The sequence below is a fragment of the Apodemus sylvaticus genome, chromosome 11 (genome assembly GCF_947179515.1).
Source record: "Apodemus sylvaticus chromosome 11, mApoSyl1.1, whole genome shotgun sequence".
In the NCBI taxonomy this organism is placed as follows: domain Eukaryota; kingdom Metazoa; phylum Chordata; class Mammalia; order Rodentia; family Muridae; genus Apodemus; species Apodemus sylvaticus.
Window position 1 is genome coordinate 35,021,706 of NC_067482.1, and position 23,475 is coordinate 35,045,180.

At 45.2% G+C, this 23,475-nt stretch overlaps 1 pseudogene; it reads right to left on the reverse strand.

The window, feature by feature from the left end:
* Positions 1–396: 396 nt before the first annotated feature.
* On the reverse strand, positions 397–21,112 carry LOC127696740 (NADH dehydrogenase [ubiquinone] 1 alpha subcomplex subunit 5-like; annotated as a pseudogene).
* Between the last annotated feature and the right edge of the window lie 2,363 nt (positions 21,113–23,475).

The following is a 23,475-nucleotide window of genomic DNA, read 5'->3' on the forward strand; positions in this document are numbered from 1 at the left end:
GATGTTTGAATGCTCACTCACGTCAACCACAGCTAGGAACGCTGCCCTATTTTGTATCCAGTTTCCCAGTCACTCTTGCCTATACATCTCATTGTGTGACCTTGTTGAGCAATTGTCTCATTCAGTGGTGGCCCTTCGCTGGATCTTGCTGTGGACTCTAGCAATATCTCTAAGACACTCCTCTCTGTATTACTGAATTTCATCTCCTTTTGGGAAGGCCATCTGATTATTTCTCTATTCTCCTCTATGAGGTTAATTAACCCCTCCCCCATGTTTCATCGATGGGACCCCCCCCCCATCCCATCTCAATCAGGAGTCAGACCCTGATGCTTCTGCAGATCGTTTCTCTCACCCAGGATTCTGTCTGGGTTAGCTTCCCTTCTGACTCTGAGGACACTAGCCATTCTCCTGGGGAACCTCCTCTTCCTCCATCCTCGCCATCTTGTTCACATGTATTTTCTCCTTGTTCTTCTCAGGTCCTCGTCCTATGGGTAAGAATTATGGATATTTTCTATAACTCTTAAGTCCTCTCTAGATCTCCAGAGAAGTCTGATTTCTACAGAAGCAAAGTCCCAGGCACAAATCCTTTTAACCATCTTCTGGGAATGGGCTGTGAGTGGATCTGTCTTGGTGTTCCTCTGCCTAGCCAAGAAAGATGGTACCTTTGCTTTGTAAGGTAACCATCCTATTTCTGTTCCTTTATTTCTTCTTTTCATTTTGGTTTGTCTACAAAGCCCATCACCCTAGAGTAGGTGGTAGACAGGGCTTATCTAATCAACTCAGTTACTAGAAAAGTCTGAGTGAGAAGCTGGCGGGCAAGCCAGATCATTGCATTCTCTTTAGAGTGTCTTATAACACAGCACCTCTTGGGTTTGACATTAACAGTTTAGTTTAGAGGTTAAACACCATATATCACTGTTCTTTGGTATACCAAGCACCTGCCATCCTTTACTTTACTCTTTTCCAGTTTGACACCTTTACCTACAGACAGACTTGAGAAACACAAGCAAGGCAACAAATGTCCCTCTGCCAATGCCATAATGGCCTCTTCCTGTATTCTCAGTCTTATGTGCTCTCCAGCACCTATGCCAAGCAGTGCCTGACAAGATCAAATGAGCTACGCACTGTGGGGTAGATGGAACACATGTTTAGGGCTTGTGAGACGGCTAGTAGATAAAAGTGCTGTCTAGCTGACAGTTCGAGATGGATCCCCAGAACCCATGTGCTAGTAAGAGAGAACTGACTCCCAAAAGGAGGTCTCTGACCTCCCCCCAAGCTCCTGTCCCCACCAACACACACACACACACACACACACACACACACATACACACACACACACACACACACACACACACATACACACACACATTTTTAAAAATACTTATTTCATATTTTTACTAAAACCTACCCCAGAACAAGACCAACCATTATCTGCACACAACATCTCCACACCCAGTCTGGACAGAAATCCTATTTGCACCACACTCAGCCTGACCTTGAAGCCTCCAAACACAGGCAAGCTGGAGAAGCTGCCTTGATGTTCGGGGCCCTGCTTTTCTGTTCTTGCTGGGTACGTCCCATGGCAATGGGAATTCTTCGGAAGCTTACACCATGTTCAGATAACTGTCTCACTAGTGCAGTTGGGGACAAGGACACCTTAGTCATCTCCGTCATCTCCCTCCATAAAGCGGTCTAGGGATGTATGCTGTAGTCTGGAGAGGGCCTACTGCTGCTAACTCACCTCCAGGCACTTGCTTAGCAGTCCATGGGTGGTTGGGGGGAGGAGATTGAGCTTTGATGGCCTCTCTCCCATTCCTGCTTCCGAGACAGAGAGAGAGAGAGAGAGAGAGAGAGAGAGAGAGAGAGAGAGAGAGAGAGACAGAGACAGAGAGACAGAGAGACAGAGGGAGGGAGGGAAGAAGGGAGAGAGGGAGGAAGGGAGGGAGGGATAGGGGAGGGAGGGATGGGGGAGGAAGGGAGGGAGGGAGAACAAGAATCCAGGTTTCCTGCCACTAATACCTGAAGTGTGTCACATCCTGTGGTCCCCAGTCTAGGGAGACCTCTGAGATGTATTGTTTCTGTGGCTGCAAAGCTTAACAGGTTTCTTCTGTGTTGCCCTCTGAAATTGCCTGCACTGCTTTCCACCTAAGCGGTGGTGAGGCTCTTCAGAAGCTCTGAAGGACTCCATCCTGCCAGCCTCCACGCACACAGCTCCAGTGTCCCACTTCCAGCTCCAGCTGCCGGCCTTCCTGCCCTAACTCGACCTCTCACCTTTCCTGGCAGGTTCCTGCCTCTTTCCTCTTAAACATGGCTGCCATCTGGACCTGTCTCACTTTAAAGGGAAGTCCCAGTATACTCATATCCTGCCCCTCTACTCTGGGGCCCCAGTTCTTCCCTCTCCCCTTTCTCAGATCCCATAAACATAACAGAGCATCCCCAAGCCTCAGGGCAATAAAAGAAAGGATTAGGCAAAATGTGCATATCACATCTGCCACTCATAGAGACATTTTAATCCATGAGCCTGCCTGCACTGCTCTGTCCCTTCTCTGACTGCTCGCCCTGGGGATGAAACTGCCTAATCTTCTCCAGCAGGGGCAGTTAAACTTTAAAGACCCTCTCATCTACCATGGCACTGGGGCCCAGAGGGAAGCTATTATTATTAACCATGTACCCCGGGCCTTCAACTCCCCTCTGATCTTGTTCTCACTCGTTACATGCTTGGTGCATCTCCTGCTGGCACTTCTGTTGGTATCGAGGCTCCATGGATGTTGATAAATGTTACATAAAAGTCTATTAAATTAATCCGAAGGCTGCCATGCTGGTCCTCTATTGATACCACAGATACAAGGGTCTCTAAAGTTTAAGTGCTCCCAGGAAAGCTCTAGGTGGTTTCCTTCATGTGGCTTAAATAAGCAATCTGTAGCTACTCAGTTTACTGGCTAGTCACCCTGACCTTGTGTGTGAAAGCTATAGGCTCTGGTGGGAAACTGCTTCACTGGGCACTGAAGATAAGCGTGCATAAGGTATATTCCTTCATCTTCTGTTTGCCCACATCACGATGTCAGCCTCTATCAGTCAGGGTTCTCTGGAGGAACAGAAACAACAGGACGAATCTGTATATGTATAAAGGGGATTTATTAGAATGGCTTAGAGCTATGGTCTAACTATTCCACAATGGCTGTCTAGTAACAGAAAGTTCAAGTATCCAGTACTTAGCTTGTCTTTAGTATATTCTGGAATCCTGAAGAAGTAGGCTCTAATGGAAAGAAACGAACTTGTCAGAAAGACTGAGGACAAGCAGGAGAGAGAGAGATGGGAGGCCAGCAGAACATGTGGTTTGGAATAAAAGTGGATCTTCCCACTTCAAAAGATACATATTAAAAGTTGGTCTTCCCAGCCAGATGGTTGTGGTGTACACCTTTAATCCCAGTACTTGGGAGGCAAAGTCAAGTTGATCTCTATGACTTAAAGGACAGCCAAGGCTACATAGAGAAACCCTGTCTTGAAAAACCATCCAACTAAGATGGATAGATAGGTAGATAGATAGATAGATAGATAGATAGATAGATAGATAGATAGATAGACAGATGATAAAATGTTGGTCATCCCACTTCAAAAGAGTTAATTTAGGAAAAAAAATGTCTCGTAGGTGAACCCAGATGCTTAGGGTTTAGTTAATTCCAGATGTAATCAAGTTGACAAGCAATTATAGTCATCACGATGCCCTTTCCACCAGTTGCTAAATTCTCCTTTCTAGCCCTTCATGTTTGTTTATTCATATTTATTTTTAGCTTTTGTTTATTTTTTATGTGTATGCACATTCTGTTCTCACAGAGGCAAGAAGAGGGAATCCACTCCCCAGGAGCTAGAGTTTCAGATGGTTATGAGCAAGGATGTGGGTGCTGGGAACCAAACCAAGGTTCTCTTTAAAAAGCAACTCCTGCTCTTAACTGCAGAGCCATCTTTCCAGCTCACCCCCCCAGCCTACCATACCCCCAAGCCCATATCACTTACTTAATACCTCTCAATAGTTTGCCATTAAAGGGTAGAGATAAAGTGATAGAGCACTTGCTTAGAGGTCAAGAAATTAGAGAAATAGCCCCATATCTGTAGCTGCAAGAGAGTCCAAGAAGGCAGAGGGCAGTGCCCCACTGCTAAAATATCTCTTTCCCAATCTGGCCTGGACAACTCTTCTGCTAACAAGTCTGCTCTTTGGGAGACTTTCTTGGGCCCCCCAGGTTAACTGAAACTCCTCTGAAACAGGCCCTGTAACTCCTCTTAAGAGCATCAGGAAGTGAGATCAACTAGTTTGTGTCTCTGAGATCATTTGCTCAGTATCCAGCTCCCTGCTTGTGTCCCAATTCTCCTAACTTACTGTGCCCACGGTGTAGTCCACTAACCCTCTTCAACAGATACATTTAGTAAATATTTGACTAAATGATGCCAAGAAATCTAGGTACTCGGCAGCCCTTTGATAGGACATCCATTGTCTCAGATCCTGCATCTCTTACCATTATTCAAGTACTGAGCAGTCCCTTAACTTAGTCACAGGAATCCAGACTCTTCCTTTTTATTCCTTTGTTCCAGAAACACATGCCCAAGGCAGAAGAGTCACGTTAGCCTCTACAGAGATGACTCAGTAGCATCACACTCAGACAGCCACTGGAGTAGAAAGAACGGGGGCAGCACTGTCAGTCCCAAGCCAGTAGCCACATATATAGCTAATCACTGTCAGAGCCCACAGTGTATTCCGAGGACAATCAGGGCCATGACTTGGGCTTCCTTCTGCCAGGGTGGCTGGGATGCTGTTAGCCTTTTGCTTTTCTATTTTTTGCCTATCCCAGATCCAACAAGACAGATCGTTTCCTTCCCTTGCCCCAGTTCTTCATTTCATTTCGGTTTCCTTATGGCTTGTCTGACTGTGTAATCCAGGGATCCCAAAATCATCCACTATTCATTAAATTTCTTGATATCCTCCTGGGCTACTTCTGATGAATATTTTGATGAATATTCAACATAAGAGAAAAATAAGGTTTAGCTCAAATGGGTGTCTGCAAATACAGATTTATTTCAGGGAGAAGCCTATTCTGTGCGGTCTTCAGGTCCTGACTGCACACTCGTTCTCTCCATAACCCGTCCCTCTTGTTTCAATCTTTACTAAATCCTTAATTTTGGAGGTCATCTTAAGTCTCTATAGCCAAGCTCAGGGCCTGTAGGTGAGAGGTACAAGGTAAGCATATCCAGAAAGAAAAATGGAAGAGTAGGAGACACCAAGAAGAGGTAGAAAGTAAAGGTCTTGGGTTTAAGCCTAATTCCATTTCTTCAGATCAGTGTCTAGAAGCTGACCCCATCCAGTGTGCAGCTATCAGCCGCAGGCATAATTAAAATTAAAATTAGTTGAAATTCAAAATTCAGCACATCAGCAGTAATCATTTTTCAAGTGTTCCAAAGCCAGAGTCTGCCCTGCGAGGCAGATGGCACTGAACCATTCCAGAACTGCAGAAAGCATTACTGGGCAGATGCTGGGAAGGTCCTGAGTGCCCATCGGTGGTTGGTAGTAGAGACCGGTAATGGGGCTTATTTAAATTTTAGGAATGAAGACTTCAGTGTGAGATCCTGAACAGAATGTGGGAAGCCACCTCTATTTCTTTGAGGACATCATTTCTATATATGAACAACTGAGAAGACTGAATCTAATGAGGTATGTATTGCTCTTGCACTGTTTATGGTATTGGGGGCTTGAATCCAGAGCCTTCGAATGCTAGGCAAGCACTTCTCCACCAAGGTATACTTCAGCCTATCTCTGAACTCTGCAACAACAATATAAGCAGAGAGATTCTTGGTTTGTGTGAATCTCACAATTACTTTATGATGTCATAGACCTGCAGCAGAATCTTGAAAGGGTCCTTTTTTTAAAGCCTCCTTATGATTAATTACTTCCATTACTTTTAACCTTAACCCATGCTTGAAACACCACCACCCTGCCACAAGGATCACGGGAGTGAGGCAAATTAGTAAGCCCTCTGATCATAAAGGGGCAGCAGGCATAAAACCGCATTGATTTTAATCCATTAACACTGACTGTGAAATTATGTCTTTTCTTAATGCAGTAATTTGGTTAATAATATAGAAATTCTAAAGGAAATTCTCTTTTCAGGCAATCTTTAAAAAGCATGTAGCTCTAATGTGAACACATTATATATATATATATATATATATATATATATATATATATATATATATGTGCTTATTAAGGTGTGTTCCAGAAGGAATTTTGCTTAAGGAATTTTTATTAGCTTAGTTCTTATGGATCTATTTACGTAAAAGAAATTAAGTAAAGACAATCTTCTGGGCCTGGACAGATGGCTCAGCAGTTGAGTTCTTGTTGCTCTTCCAGAGGACCTGAGTTTGGTTCCTAGCACCCACAATCACCTGTAACTCCATCTCTAGGGGATGCAACACCTTCTGGAATCCACAGACACAAACACATGTGACAGACACCCAAACACACACAGACACACACACACACACACACAGAGACACACACACACACACACAGAGCTTTTTTTTTTAATCTAAATAAATAAATAAATAAGAACAGACTGGAGATGGGTTGATGTTAAGAGCACTTGCTGCTCTTGCAGGAGATGCAGGTCCAGCAGCTCCTAACAACCCGTATGGCAGAGGACCCAAAACCCCCTCTGGCCTTCTGAAGCATTGTATGTATACAGTATACATATATAACATGCATGTATCACACATGTGCATATGTATGCAGTGCACACATATAACATGCAGGTAAAACACATATTTGCATAAAATCAAATAAGCAAATATTTTATAAAATATATTCATCTCAGAATTTTTATTAATGTAAATCTGTTGTATTTTTTACTTCATGTGTATGAGGGTTTTGCCAGCATATATATATATATATATACATATATATATATATGTATATATATATGTATATATATATATGTACCACATGTGTGTGTGATGGCCATGGAGGTCAGAAGAGGGCACCAGATGCCCTAGAAGTGGAGTTTCAGATGATTATGAGCCTTCATATTGATTCTGGGAACTGAACCCAAGTCCTCTGCAAAAGTAACAAGTGATCTTAACCTCTGAGCCATCCCTTTAGCTCCAGAATTTTCACTATTTAAAGGCAGAGTCTCCATCTCTCTCCCCCTCACATCCCCCTCCTTCTCCCTCGAGCCCCACTCCTCTGCAACTCCTCCTCATTTTGATACAGGGAGACTTACTCTCTTTTTAACATTGAAATAGCATGGTAGCTGTTACTCCCAGCACTGAGGGGACTCAGGCAGACTCATTAGGAGTTCAAGGCCAGCCTGGTCTGCATAGGAACTATGGAGAATATCAGTTTTGTATTTTGTTTTTTGTTTTTTGTTTTTTTTTTCATTGTGATCAAAATATCTGGCGGCAATGACAGTTTGTTTTGGCTCATGGTCTCAGTCCATCACAGCAGGAAGGCATGTTAGAGCAACTGTATCCATGGCAACAGGACTGAGAAGCTGAGCGGACATTAACACGGCTCAGAGAGGAATCAGCTAGATAAAAGCCAAGGGTAGGATAGCTTTCAAAGTCTTGCCCCTGGAGAGCTGCTTCTGCCAGTCAAGCATGAATCCCCAAAGCAGCAGCTCTCCACCTTCCTAATGTTGAGCCTTTAGTGCCTCACATTGAGGTGACTCCCAAACACAAAATTATTTCCATTGTTATTTTGTATCTATAATTTGTTATGAATATAAATATCTGTGCTTTCCAATTATCTTAGGTAATTCATGCGAAAGGGTTATTCAGCTCCCAAAGGGGTCACAAGCCATAGGTTGAGAACCACTACTTTAAAGGCTTTGCCATCTTCAAAATACCAACAAAATGGTTAAGGATATAGCTCAGGTGGTTGAGTGCTCACTTAACATACACAAAACATCAAATCTATGATGTCTCACCATAATAGTCCATGCCTGTAATCTTGGAACTTGAAAAGCGGGGCAGAAGAACCAGGAGTTGAAGATCAGACTGCACTAGGGTGGCAAGTTCAAGGCCAGCTTGGCATACAAGAGACCTTGTCTCAAAATAATAAAGAAACAGCCCCCGATATGCTTGGGAGTAAGTATTCAAAACATGAGCCTGTGGGCATGACCTATAAGGAGATCTTGTCTAGAGAGGGGACTGGGAGAAAGAGAGTGTTTGACTCGTTAAAAGGCAGGCATGAGTCTTGATTGGGTTTGGTTTTCTCTGTCTGTTCAGCGGTGCATTATGGGAGCTTCTGCCGAGATTTGGGAGAGAAAGAGCTGCGGAAGCCACACAGCAAAGAGCGAGCAGCACACCCTGTGTGGAGCGGCAACAGAATCTGTGGCAGGGAAAGCGTGAGCACAGACTCAGCAACATATTACAAACTTCCTGCGGTTGTGTATACTTCCAGGCAGATGAGAGCGTTCTATCTATAGCTGCACTTCGGCAAAGTGCTTTCCAACTTGGGACTGCAGCCAAAGGCTGGAGGTAAAACACAATGGATTTCCCCCTACCCCCACCCCACCAAGGAGAGAGTGTTCTTTTCGGCTCCCTAAATCAGATCCGAAATCATTCAAGAGCCAGGTTCTTCTCCAAACCATGTCTTCCTCTTTGGCGGGCTAAAACTAAACACGGGATTAAACAGATATGCAATAGTAAATAACTCAATGCAGAATTCAAGGCTCAAGGCTGTGAGATCAGAGATATGTCCCTGACACAATGTCTTCTTTCCAAAGGTCTGGAGACATCTTGGTGACCTCTGTATTAAAAGAATCTAACATACTAACCCTCAACCCTCAGAATAAGGTACTCTTAACATTAGTCTCAAAACCCAACAAGACAGGACTGCCTGGAATATATCTGTCGGGGTACCAGAACACCTGGCAATATTGTCATTGTCTGTGGCCACTTATGTGTATCCATGCCCCCATGACCTTAGCACCAGCCCCTTTTTGCCTTTTCTAAAATTACATAGCAATATGTAAGGCAAGTATTTAACTACACTATAGACCTCTCGTGTGAACTCCAGCTGCTCTGCCCTGCTCCGTCAGTGGTGGCCCCATTTGGTCACTTAAACCAAAGCCTTGGAATCTTCTTTGACTCCTCTTTAATTCCTGACCTATAATCTCAGCACATCCTAAGTCAGATTGTTTCTTTCATTAATGTTATTATTGTAGGGAACCTCAAAGTCAGCTCAAGACACCCCAAGACCATGTTCTCAGCACAAAGGAAGTTTATCTACCCCAGAGGGACAGATGGCAGGGATAAAGGACAGGGGATAGAAAAAGAGGGAGAAGGGGAAGGGAACAAAGGAGAGGAAAGGGAGAGGGGGAGGGGGGTTTGTCCTGGAGGAAAAAGGACTGTGTCTGGGTAGGAGACAGACTCAGCCTATAGGGAAATGGCGGTTTATAAAGGAAAAGGGGGAGACCCTGTGTTAGGATGAGGTGTTTAATTTTAACTGGGAATGTTAATTAGGTGAGCCAAAGGGGCTTTTGATTGCTGGGCTTCAATACTTTGCTAGCTGGACCTTGTTGGTAGTCAGCCTCAGGAGGAGCACTTGACCAAATGAGAGAACAGACCTTGGTGAGTAGCTTTAGAAATGTAATCTAACAGTTTTTAGTGAGGCAGAGGGAACTGGGGAGAAGACCAAGGCCTGCCAGACTCCACTGGCTCCCACCTCAGCTGGCTAGAGTCCCGTAATTATTACCCTGTACTGGTGAGTCTGAGTCCTAGCGGGACACTTTGGGCTATCACACTGAAAGAATGCCATGGACAGTAGTGGCTCGATGCTCACTGATGGGATGCTGAGAAGCATCCTGAGATATACATAGAGCAGAGGCCCCACCGTCACCATGGAGAATCATCCACAGGACCAATGCTTCCACAGAACAGGCCCCACCATCTCCATGGAGTGTCACCCACAATGCCAATGCTTCCAGTGAGGGAAACTGGTCCCCGTCCAAACTGTCCTTCAGCTGATTCACTCAGTGACCTCTAGTTCCCAACACAGCTATTCTTTCTTTTGTTTTGTTGTTGTTGTTGTTGTTGTTTTGCTTTGCTTTGTTTTTGTGTTGCTGTTGCAATTAGTTGGTTTTGGTTTTGGCTTTTTGAGGCAGGGTTTCTCTGTAGCTCTGGATATCCTAGTTCTATTAAACCAGGCTGACCTCTAAGTTACAGAAATGCACCTTCCTCTACCTCCCAAGGCATTGGAATCAAAGGCATGTGCCATCACTACACACACACACACACACACACACACACACAGCTGTTCTTCTCTTTTCCTCTCAGCTATTGCCCACACAGCAGCTGGCTGTGCCATTGAACAAGGCGGATCATGTCACTTCTCTACCAAAAGCACTCCTACTACTTCCTACCTTGTACAGAAAGATACAAGGCTTCCCAACAGCCTGCATGTCTGCACACAGTTCCACTCCTCACCATCTTTGGTCAGACAGCTACCTGCTCCTCTGTCCCCGTCCGACACCCAGCCAACCTGACTTCCTTCCGGTCAGCCCTTGAATCCCTTGAGGCCACTGCTCAGAGCAGTCCCAACCCACTTCTCCCAAAGCTTTCCTCTCACGTGGTCATCTTGGTGTGACCAGAACGAACTCAGCTGTGTCCCCATGTGTCCCCAGTCTCCCTCCCTAATTGTGTGACTCACTTCTCATTGGATCACCAGTGTCACACTCAGTACGGACTTGGGCGGAGTTCTTTCATTCAGCCGCTTATTGTACACAGCCTCACTCCATTAGCCTACAAAGTCTGTGAGAGCAAAGTTATGTGTGTCAGTGTTTTGGTTTGGTTTTGGTTTGTTTGTTTTCTTTTCTTTTTTCTTTTTTTTCCTTTCTTTCTTTTTTCTTTTGAGATGGGATCTCTCTATGTAGCCCCTAGCTGTCCTGGAACTTAATACGTGGACCAGACTGGCCTCAAACTCAGAGATCTACCAGCTGCCTCCCTAGAGCTGGATATAAAGGTGAGCACCATCACATCTGTAAGAGCAAAGTCTTCATTTGCTGTTTCCTACTCCATTTCCAGGAATAAAGTAAACCTAAAGAAATGAAAGTGGGGAGGGAGGGCAGGAGAGAGAACAAATTTATTACGGATCACCTAGCATACTCAAATAGTAAGAAAATAATAACAAAAATATATTTTGATCCCAATACCAAAGCTATGGTCTTAGAACACAGTCTATGTGTTGTCAGATATCTCTCTGCCTCTGGAAGGTTCTGGAGCTCTGCTTACCTCTCAGCCTTGTTTCCAGGTATGTGGGAAACAGGTCACAACATCCTTTTATTCTATTGTAACCTGTGAGGCAGGGCAGTCGTGAGGACTTCCACTTCCCTGTGCTGCAGCACAGACCTAAGCTCCCCTACACTGCTCACAAAATAATATGTCATCACAGGACTTCCTCCAGAGAAACCAGATGAGGAACAGGGGAAGGAAGGAAGAACAGGGGAGAAGAAATAGCCTAGAACTACCAGAGATGTGGCAACTCTAGGCCAGAGCATCTGCTCAGTACTGTACTCTAGCCCCAGGGTCTTTGAGCTGGGAGACTAGATGTGACTCACCTTTCTTGTCCATGGGAGCGTCCGCTTTGCTTGGGTGAGAGCTGAACTGGGCTGAGGACTCCAACTCTGCCCTACTTGGCTGCCAGAAGCCCGAGGGATGCACAACCTTATCAGATCCAGAGTCGGTAAAATTCCACAGATGAACCGTATTAGTCATTTCTCTCACTGCTGGGTCAAATAGCTGATACAGGCAATTGCTGTCACAAGTCCTTAAGGAAGGGAGAATTTCTCTTGACTCCTAGATTCAGAGGGATTTCATGGCATCATGTCAAGGGATACAGGGGACGGATGCTCAGTGACTGTGTACATGTGATCCAAGCATGTTCACCAGGAAGTAGAAAACAGGACCTGAAGCAGGACCCACACCAGGCTCCACCTCTTAAAGGTTCTACAACTTCCCAAAACCGCAGCCCAAGCTAGAGACCAGGTTATCAGACACAGAGCCAGTGGGGACATTTCACATTTCAACCACAATTACAGGCTGGAGTCGAAAGCTGTGCTCCTATATGGTTCAGAATATTTTTATGAATGAGTGGGTCTCAGTAATGAGTTGGTCTCAAGGATATCATTCCATGCCTTGGGACTTATCCACTTATTTTAGCAGACACTGTATCACATTTTGATGTAATACAGACACTACGATGGTCCACAAGTATACTGGGAAACCCAAGACTTGCTCAGACACAAATCAGGAAAAAGCCAAGACAGTAGAAGACGAAACTTTACAGGGCAGGGCTGGGAGTCCAGCTGAAGACCAAGGGCACCGTGACCTCAGGTCCACACGGCTCTGGAACTCAGTGTCAGGGTCAAGCAGGGACATGAAGTGGGCTTCTTGGCAAATATTTGGGAGTCTGGTCTTACTCTGTTATGGGTTAGTGTAGCTGAAAACCGTGGGGTAATTTGCAAAGAACAATGCTATATTCTGCTTACAGAGATGAAGACTACGGAGTCCAGGGTCAAGGGGTCACACCCGGTGAGCTCCTCACTGCTAGTGAGCATCACACAAGAGCACAAAATCCCCCACCCCATGGTTCTTTGTTTATAAAGCTGAGGTCACTTTGGGTTAGGGCCCTGACCTTGGAGCACAGTTTAACCTAAACTGTCTTCCAAATATAACCTATTGATGCCACCTTCTAGTACTTTGGATGACTTTGGATAAGTACATTCAAAACATAGAAATATCTAATTTAAAACAAGAAAGGAAGAAACAAAGGAAGCGAGGAAGGAAGACAGAAAGAGAAGGGGGAAGAAAGGAAGGAAGGAAGGGAGGGAAAGTCAGGGAAGGGACAAACCACAAACATCCAGGTCACAGAGGGAGGCAGGTTGCAGGACAGTAGTTGGGGATAAAGACGCCCTTCACAGGTGAGCCCTCGGAGCCTCTAGCTCTGCTGTCCAGTGAGGCCATGGCCAGCTCCAGACACAGCAGTCCTGGCTCACACCTGGCTTGGGGTAACACAGATGCAGAGCGCATATACAGTACGTTTTTTAATGATGGGTGGGGTGATTGCAGCTGTTGTCTGAATATGGTAGGGTGCTTTAGTTTATTGTCTGAAGCAGGACTCTGTAGAGAACAAAGGTGTCATAAATGATTCTTGAAACTAATGACCAGGGCTAGTGATGGAGCAGTTGTGTAGCATGGGTAAGGCCCTGGGCTCAAGTCTCAGCACAGAAAAATAGACAGACAGACAGGCAGACAGACAGACAAAAAACAAAAATAGATAAAATTCAGACTCTTCATTTATTCCAAACCATTTATGCAGTCTGCCTCCAAAGATAATACTGCTCCCAGGAGTGAGTAGGTGTCTTTAAATGGAGAATAATGAATTTGTGATCTCTTCCTCTCCCAATTCACTGCTGGTCCATCCCTTTCCCATCCAGAGCTGCCTGTATCCACCTGCATTCACTGCTCCTAGCAATTCAGCTATCTTCAACCCCATGGCAGCCTCTCACCACCCCCTCCCACCCACCCTCTGCTTCCCCACCTGAGGAGTTCTCACACATTGAGTGCCCTCTGATGCCAGTAACAACCCAGAAGCATGGGTATATTAAGTCCCATGGGAGGCAGACATTAATTAATAATGATGGCAGTTCTCTAGTGACTTCTACATACCTCGCTGACTGCTGGTGGGCCACTCCAAATATTCCACAAGCTTCCTCAGGGATCCCTCAGAGGACTGAGTTGAGTGGCTCTCAAAAGAGACTTCACACAATTACGTGCCTCTCTCTTCCCGTTCTCAAATAGGCCACCCATCTCAGACAGCAAACGAAACTCGATTCAAATCTATAGCCAAGCCCAGGGCTCATGGCTCACACTTGCACTTCTTGGTGCTTAGGAGACTGAGGCAGGAAGGTTGCTGAGAGTTCAAGGCCAGCCAGGGTTACATAGTGAGTTCCTTGTTTAAGAAGCAAAAACTATGTTCATTAAGGTTCGGTTGATCATTGAGAACTCAGAGTTAAATAAGCCACAAATCCCTACTCAAGAGACAAAGAAAGGAGTCTCCAGAACACAGTGGTACAACCGAGTCCCAAAGCCAAGTCCTGCATGTGGCCTTCAGTTGGCTTTTATTTTCTCACTGAAGGGTTGTAAGGACAGTGCTGAAACTGGCCCGCTGCTCTACATCCCTGGTCTATCTTTCTGAGTGAGCAAGGGTGTGGCCCTTCCTGCCCTTGGGCATCAGCAGCGGACCTTGGTCCATGAGGTCAAAGGGAGCAGAGACAACAGAGAGGGGTTTTGGAAGCCCGGTGAGTAAGTACAGTGAAGAAGACACACAGGGATTAGATGCAGGGAGGCAGATCAACCTTACTTGGGGTGATTCGAGGTTTATACACTATGGGGATGGGGGGCATGTAGAAACATCCAGGATGAATAGAAGTCATTGGCTAAAGGCTTGAGGTACCGAAATGCCTCAGTATGGGGAAGTATTTCAGGAATCTCAGGTGCCAGCTGAACACCTGAGATTTCTTATCAGAGAAAAAGAAATTAATTGATCCTGTAATCTAACAAGGCTACATGACACGCTGCAGGTAGAGGAGAGGGAACTGAACTCCCCACACAAGGTCAGAGAAGGGGAAACCCCGCCAAGGAAGGGAGTCCTTCATTGTGTGCCGAGGCCCAGAAGGCTATCCAATCAGTGGTGGACTTTGACCTTAATTAGCAGTTTTCCCACGTGGGGCATCACCCTGTAGGATTATCACATATCACACGCTGTTGCTGGACACACAGAGAGACAGCTCCTTCTGTTAGACAATAAGATAGAACCCAAAGAAGCCACAGAACCCATTTAAGCCTGATGGTTTGGTAGATGACAGAACCTGCAAGCATCCCAAGTGGATGAGACAACTCTCTTGAACGAAGGAGTCTGCCGAGAGAAGACGAAGACTGAAGAAGACAGCAAGGTGCCCATTTCTTGCTCCACTTCTACCAGGTCTAAGCCCCAGAGTCTGCAGACAAAGTCAAAGGATTGCTTTTCAGAGTGCATGTCGCCTTGAGACCACTATGAATGACAGACCGTGCAGAGGTGGCGGGGCACAGCTGAGGACTACAGATCTCTGCTGAAGCAAGCTGCAGGGAGGGGCTGGCGTTGCTCCAGCAGCACAGGGCTCCCAGCCGTGTGGTGTCAAGAAGTGGCACGGCAGGGACACAGCGGTGTGGTCACAGAAGACCCTACAGAGCTGAGGATGCAGAGTTGGTCTCTCTAAGTCTGGATGGGAAGCAGCGATATCACCAAGGGGCCAGAGAGGTGAGAGTCAAGGCTGTAGCTGAGTTGTTATTAATGTCAGGAGCATCACTAGGATGTAGCATGACCTCCAGCACGTAGAGAAGGAGAAATATGACTTACTCTTATCGGTATGACCCCTTTTGTACCCAGACCTAAGAAATGTGAATGCAATTGTTAGAGTGTTCTGTGTCCCAGCCACAGAAGCAGGGCTGCCCTTCAGAGCTGTGGTCACACTCTCCAGAAAGAAATCTTCTCAGGCCAGCAGGCCGAGGAGTTACCCCGAGGAGGAACCACAGCCCTAAAGGATGATTAGCATCTTTTTTGTTGGGGAGGATCATGATTGGGTCTTCTGGAATGTGAAAAGCAGAGAGGGAGGGAAGGTCCCGGAAGCTTAGGCGTGGCTGGGACACAGAAGCAAGCTGAACACACAGAAAGAAAAGGAGTCCTTTCTCAACACATGCAACTCAACATATCTCCACAGGATAGGTTGAGTTGACCCGGGGCATGGTGTTGGACATCCCCAGAGAAAGCCAGGAAGATGACAGAACGTCAGGTGTTTTACAGTGTATTCTGGGGCCATGGAGAATGTCTAAACAGTGTTGCTTTTAGCAGAGGATTGCTCACTTTGTAGGCTGGAGTTGAGCGAGGTAAAAAAAAAAGCCCAATGAGTAGATGTTCTGCATGCCTTCCCTGTATTCCTCTGCCCAGATGTGTTTTCCAAGGCTTCTCTTTTGCTGTGCCTTATGTCACCTTGAACCTATAACGCATCCAGTGGTTGCGTTTACCCAATGGGAGACTTTGCAAGCACTTGGAGAACGAGAAGAGAAGTTAGGTGCTTTCAGTCTCAGCCTGAAACCACAGGAGATGACCTGCCTTCCCCACTGGTTCTCATGAGACTCTGCTGTGTTGTTTGCGGTCCTTGAGCTGCTAGGGAGCCATAACTCTGTCATTCTGCTATGGTTAGGTCACCCTGATACCCCAAATCATGTCAACTTGCTTAAACTGCACACATTCTCCAGTTATTTTTCTGGAGTGGGTCCTCCCTGCTGAGGGGTCCTGACTGATAGGAAGTAATTGTTTATCTAAATGAAGTCTATGGGGACTGACCAAAAAGAGGCAGGACTGAAAACAAATAGAGTTTAGAGCTCTCTAACAGGTAAGAGCAAGGGACTAATTAGACAGCAGAGTCGGTTTGTCACCCACCTGTGCGGGCTGGGTAACAAGTCACCACAAACTCAGTGCCTTTAAAATAACACACCTGTTATCTTGTATTTCATTGTGCAGGAAGGAATCCAGCCATGGCTTAGTATGTCTTGGGCTTTAGAATTGTTCATGAGGTTTCCATCAGGTTTCTCAGGGTAGACACTCATCTTTAAGGTCAAATGGTTGTTAGAAGAATTCAGCTGGACTGGGGACCTGAATTCATTGCTGTCTGTTCATTTGGAGTCTGCTCTCAGGTCTGATAAACATGGTGGTGTGCTTGATCAAGATCTGCAAAAGAATTCTATCAAGGCAACCTGCTGTGGTGGCACACACCTATGATTCTGGCACTTGGGAGGCTGAAACAGGGTAGTAGAGAGTTCGAGACCAGCCAGGGCTACATACCGAAGTATATACAAATATGATGATATGTTCTTACTACAATGACGACACCTGACATCTGTATTCTACTTTGTTGTTCAAAAGAAAATCATGGATCGGGCACAGACTTCAGAGAGTGGGGAGAGAATTACATAAGAGTGAGTACCCCTGAGTCTGGGGGTTACTCTGTTGCCAGGGCCACCCCCAGCCTAATGTACAAAGCAGGAGTAGGTCAAAGGTCTCATGACTGTGGCAGAGCCTCGGACTTACTAAAACTGTACCTTTTCCCCCAATATTTTCATATGCATTTAACAAATATGTCCCGATGTCATTTTTTTCTCTTCTGTATGTATGTGTGAATGGCATGTATGTGTATATGCAATGCAAGTACATGTGTGCTACAGTATATATCCAGAGGTCAGAGAATATCAGAGATTGTGCCTTTCCTGCTATCTTAACTGAGATAGAGCCTCTTTATTGTTCAGTACTGCATAGGGCCAGCTGGCCCAGAAACTTCTGGGAATTCAGTATAGCCAGATAGTATAGCCTACCAGCACCCTCATGGTGGCTCACAACCATCTGCAACTCCAGTTCCAGGGAATCTGACAACCCTGGGCACCAGAGATTCACATGATGTACAGGCAGGCATATGGGCAGGCAAAATACCCATACACATAAAATAAAATTTTTAGCTAAAAAACTATCTATTGTCTTCAGAGTCAAAGGGGACTCTGGGTGTCTCTCTGGTTCACATGTGTGTATCTACAGCTGGGAACACTGCCTGTTTTCCTTCAAACCAGAAATACGTTGAAGGCCACTGTCCCCTGTGTCTATCTAGTCTTCTTTTTCTTAGTGGTAGACCTAAGTTTAACGTCTTAACAGGTCAGCTAGTGGGTTAAATCTTTGTTTGGCCACGTGACCAAGTGTGTATGGCAGGAAAACAAGCAAAGGCAGCACCTGTGACTTCCCTAGAAGGAAACAACTAGCTCTGTTCCCTCCCACCCCTGGGCTAGAAGGTAAGTACAGGGAGCTGCTATAGCTTTCTGCTTGTGGACAAAGGTTCAGCCCAATGGACTGGGGAGATGGATCAGTGGTTAAGAGCGTTGGCTGCCCAATCACAGGGACTAGGGTTCAGATGCCAACACCAGTGCAACAAGCTTGGTGGCCTGAGTATGTCTGGGACCCCAGCTCCAAGCAGAACAGAGACAGGAGAATCTCTGGGGCTTGCTAACTTCCAGCTTACCTGAGAAAATAAGCCCCAAGTTCAGGGAGAGACCCTGCCTTAAAAGAAAGGAGGTGGGTGATAGAGGGTACCTGGTACACTCATCTGGCCATTCTGAGTGTGCATGAGTTGCATCTTGACACACTCATGAGTACACTCACAGAGACACACACATACAAACAAATAAATCCTGTTTTTAAAAGTACCACCCAAAGGGACAGCAGACAAACACGACAGAAACTTGAGTCTCTAAGAGTCCTTAGTTCAGAGCCAGAAGCCTAGAGTCCCGTATTTTCAGACTATCACATAAGAAGACAAGGGCTTCTATAAGATCTGTGCTACAGTATTTGGGGGTGTTTCTGTAACAGCAGATGAACCTAGGCTCTGACTAACACACATCTGCCTTGGTGAAAGTGCCGGCTGCTGTCCAGGGTGACCCCAACACAGGAACAGTTCTAACTGAAAGTTAGACCTGTAAGCATGCCCGAGCGGCTCACATACGTCCTCCTTCTAGATCACTTGAGACCTTACTCTTCTTTTTGTTGTCAAGTTTAAGACTTGATCGGTTATTGCTATCAGCTTCAAATGAATCCCGGTCACATCTTCAGAGGAGGGCTAAAGTCCCGGAGGTGCTTGTCCAGGAACAAGCACAGCAGCTGGGCTCCCCACCCCGCCGCCGTTTGCCAGCTGGAGTTATTCTGCAAGCCACTAACCACCCTGGCACCGGGTGCCTTGCATGTCAGGTGGTGGTGACCACACCCTTACCTCCCCGCTCCACAGGTGGTGTGGAGAGAACCAGACACGACAGGCCATGATGAGTCACAAGCTTAGCTGCTCCACCTCGCCAGGAACCGGCTCTGGCCAGATTCCCGGGGCCCTGTTTCTAAGGCACATTTTTCACTGAGAAGCCTACCAGTAGGCACGACAGGAACACTTCACTCTTAGTTGGTGTGATGAGCACGTGGGCAGTGGCCCAGGTGGTTGGATGCATGACAAGCGTGCACAGATCCTGGGTTCGATCCCCAGTACAGCAGAAACGACATAATGTTGCACGCCTGCACTTGCAGGTCTCGGGAGGCAGAAGTGGGCACAGTAGGGGTTTAAAGCAAATCTCAGCTGAATAGTGAGGCCGAAATGAGATACAGGAGCCCTTGTCTCCAAAAGAAAAAGATTGGTTTTATTGGATGACACATGCACATTTCTTTCCTTTTGTTGTTGTTGTTGTTGTTGTTGTTGTTGTTGTTGTTGTTGTTTCGAGACAGGGTTTCTCTGTGTAGCCCTGGCTGTCCTAGAACGCACTCTGTAGACCAGGCTGACCTCGAACTCAGAAATCCACCTGCCTCTGCCTCCCGAGTGCTGGGATTAAAGGCACGCGCCACCACCGCCCAGCACATGTACATTTCTTACAGTTGCTCTGAACATCTCAGAATCTACCAAGCACTGCCCTTGCCTGGTAGACATCAACTTATCTGTGAACAATTATCTGTTTCGAGACAAGATGAAAGCTCTAAGCAAAGCAATAGACTCTCCACTCGCCTTCCTATCAGCCATTCCCAGTCTTCCTTTGAGTGGATGCAACAAGCCCATTCCAGCGAGTCACGGAAGCGACAAGATTTCGCACTGGAAGTCGCAGAGCCCAAGTTACCCGGATTGTCTGCTCATCCCCTTCCCAAGGTGCCCTGCTCTTTGCTTGCTCTCTGGTGCGCTCATTTCAGCTCCAAAGCGTTTACATAAATGCTGACTTCCCTGCCCTGATTACCCCTTTAATCAAATCCACTCTTTCCCCACCTCCTTGATCTCTCCTCTCAAATACAGTCGCTAATCATGTGTGCATGTGCCAGACTTGAACAAATGTTGAGCTGCGAACGACTGCGCCTGTTAATTCTACCCTGGGCTCACGCGGGCGGGATCCTGAGTGCTGGCAGATGCTGCCTCCCCGGGGCTTCCGCGCCCAGTCACCCGCTTTCTTGGTGAGGAAGGAGGGGGACATTTCTCTTGTGAATGCCATTTGAATAAAATTTACTGTGCTCAGAGAAAGATGTGGAACCACAGGAAAGTACTGATGGACAGTAATGTAAATGAATGGCGACGGGTGACGGGTGTTAGCACTCGGTAAATGACAGCAACGCGGAGTCTTAGCCCTCCTCAGCGAAATGGACTCCTTCTACACAGCCAGGGTGTCCAATGAGGTCCCCTGCACAGTCCAGATGAATCATCACAAGAAAGCAAACAGTCTAACAAGCCACAGTCGCGGAAAAGCCAGGGGATCGCAGACAGATCCTTGACTCTGAATCCAGGCTCACTCTTGAGCGAGTGACTCAGTGGTCTGGGTAAAGCTGGAAGTCTGATAATACTTTATTTGTTGGTGAGCTACAGGTACCCGATGAGTTAATTTAAAACAAGCAAACAAACAAACAAACAAACAAACAACATCCCCGGTGCTTGGTAAATGCCACACTGACCTTGTTGGCTTTGTGACAATGATGGTGATTTCACTGTCTGTCAGGTTCCTAGCTGAGTCTGCCCCTGACTTCCGTTTGCTTCACCACTGACCTTGTGATTTGGATTTTATATAACTTTATATTTCTCATCAACCGTCAGAGAATACGATCATACTGGCCACTTCCACCTGTCAGCAGGAGGCTCTTCCATTACCCGGCAGGAGGCTCTTCCACTAATAGCTCCCACGGCTTCCACTGCAACTTTCCCCTTGACAGACTTAGCTCATTTCGGGTCTGAAGAATCACCTCTCCTACTTCACCACCCCGAAGCACGCCTTCTAATTGTTTAACATCTAGTTCCACTTTGACCAGACCCTGCTTCTCAGAGGTAATCTGTACTGTGTATTTCCTACAGGCTGTATTTTTAGGGAACTACTCCTGAAGAGCAAACAATTTTCTATGCAATATTGTAATCCTCTTGTGGGGAGTGGCTTACACAGCCAATCCCACCAGGACAGTGGGGTTATCTTTTGGCAAGCCCTCCATGACAGTACCTGGAGCCTGCAGCACAGGACCTTTTTTTTTTTTTTTAACTTTTTAAAAAAAAACATATTCCTGGGTTTTTTGTTATTCCAGATGAATTTGAGAATTGCTTTTTCTAACTCTAAGAAGAACTGAGTTTGGATTTTGATGGGGATTGCATTGAATCTGTATATTGCTTTTGGCAAGATGGCCATTTTTAATTATATTAATCCTGCCAATCCAAGAGCATGGCAGATTTTTCCATTTTCTGGGGTCTTCTTCAATTTCCTTCTTCAGAGACCTAAAGTTCTTCTCATACAGATCTTTTATATGTTTGGTTAGAGTCACACTAAGATACTTTATATTGTTTGTGGCTATTGTGAAGGGTGTCATTTCCCTAACTTCTTTCTCAGCCTGTTTATCCTTTGAGTATAGGAAGGCTACTGATTTGCTTGAGTTGATTTTATAACCAGTCACTTTGCTGAAGTTGTTTATCAGCTGTAGTTCTCTGGTGGAGTTTTTTGGGTCACTTAAGTATACTATCATATCATCTGCAAATAGTGATAATTATTCTCAACAATAAAAGAGCTTCTGGGGAAATCAATATCCCAGACCTCAAGCAAAACTACAGAGTAATAGTGTTAAAAAAAAAAAACTGCATGGTATTGGCACAGCAACAGACAAGTAGACCAATGGAATAGAATTGAAGACCCAGAAATGAATCCACACACCTATGGTCACTTGATCTTCCACAAAGGAGCAGAAAACATCCAGTGGAAGAAAGATAGCCTTTTCAACAAATGGTGCTGGTTCTACTGGAGGTGAGTATGAAGAAGATTGTGAATTGATCCATTCTTATCTCCTTGTACTAAGCTCAACTCCAAGTGGATCAAGGACCTCCACGTAAAACCAGACACACTGAAACTAATAGAAAAGAAACTGGGGAAGACCCTTGAGGACATGGGCACAAGGGAAAAGTTCCTGAACAGAACACCAATAGCTTATGCTTTAAGATCAAGAATTGACAAATGGGACCTCATAAAATTACAAAGTTTCTGTAAGGCAAAGGATACCATCAAAAGGACAAAATGGCAACCAACAGACTGGGAAAAGATCTTCACCAACCCTACATCCTATAGAGGGCTAATATCCAATATATACAAAGAATACAAGAAGTTAGACCCCAGGAAACCAAATAACCCTATTAAAAATGGGGTGCAGATCTACACAAAGAATTTTCACCTGAAGAAATTCGGATGGCCGAGAAGCACCTTAAGAAATGTTCAACATCATTAGTCATTAGGGAAATGCAAATCAAAACAACCCTGAGATTTCACCTCACACCAGTCAGAATGGCTAAGGTTAAAACTCAGGAGACAGCAGGTGTTGGCAAGGATGTGGAGAAAGAGAAACACTCCTCCACTGCTGGTGGGATTGCAAGATGATACAAGCACTCTGTAAATCAGTCTGGCGGTTCCTCAGAAAACTGAACGAAACACTTCCAGAGGACCCTGCTATACCACTCCTGGGCATATACCCAGAGGATTCCCTAGCATGCAATAAGGACATATGTTCCACTATGTTCATAGCAGCCTTATTTATAAAGCCAGAAGCTGGAAAGAACCCAAATGTCCCTCAATGGAGGAATGGATACAGAAAATGTGGTATATTTACACAATGGAATACTACTCAGCAATTAAAAACAATGAATTCACGAAATTTGTAGGCAAATGGTTGGAACTGGAAAATATCATCCTAAGTGAGGTAACCCAATCACAAAAGAATATACATGGAATGCAATCACTGGTAAGTGGATATTAACTAGCCCAGAAGCTATGAATACCCAAGACACAAGTAGCATATCAAATGACTCCCATGAAGAAGTAAGGAGAGGGTCCTGATCCTGGAAGGGCCTGATCCAGCACTGTAGGGGAGTACCAGGACAGACAAAAAGGAGGGAGGTGATTGGAGAATGGGTGTAGGGAAGAAGGCTTATGGGACATATAGGGTGGGGAGAACTGGGAAAGGGGAAATCATTTGGAATGTAAACAAAGAATTTAGAAAATAAAAAAAACATATTCCCATATATATTCTCTCTCTCTCTTACCATATATATGTATATATTGAATGAGAATATATATGAAAATACATTCTCATATATGTTTTGAGAAGGTTTAGAGGTAAAATGATGTAAATATATATATATATGAGAATGTTTTCATATATTCTATATATATATATTTATATATTCCCTATATATATTCTCTATATATAGAGAGAAAAGGTTTAGAGAAGAAAATGATGCAATTATTTTATAATTTATATTATAGTATAGTTATATATTATTATATATAATATAGTATTCTATATTATATATCTATATCTTC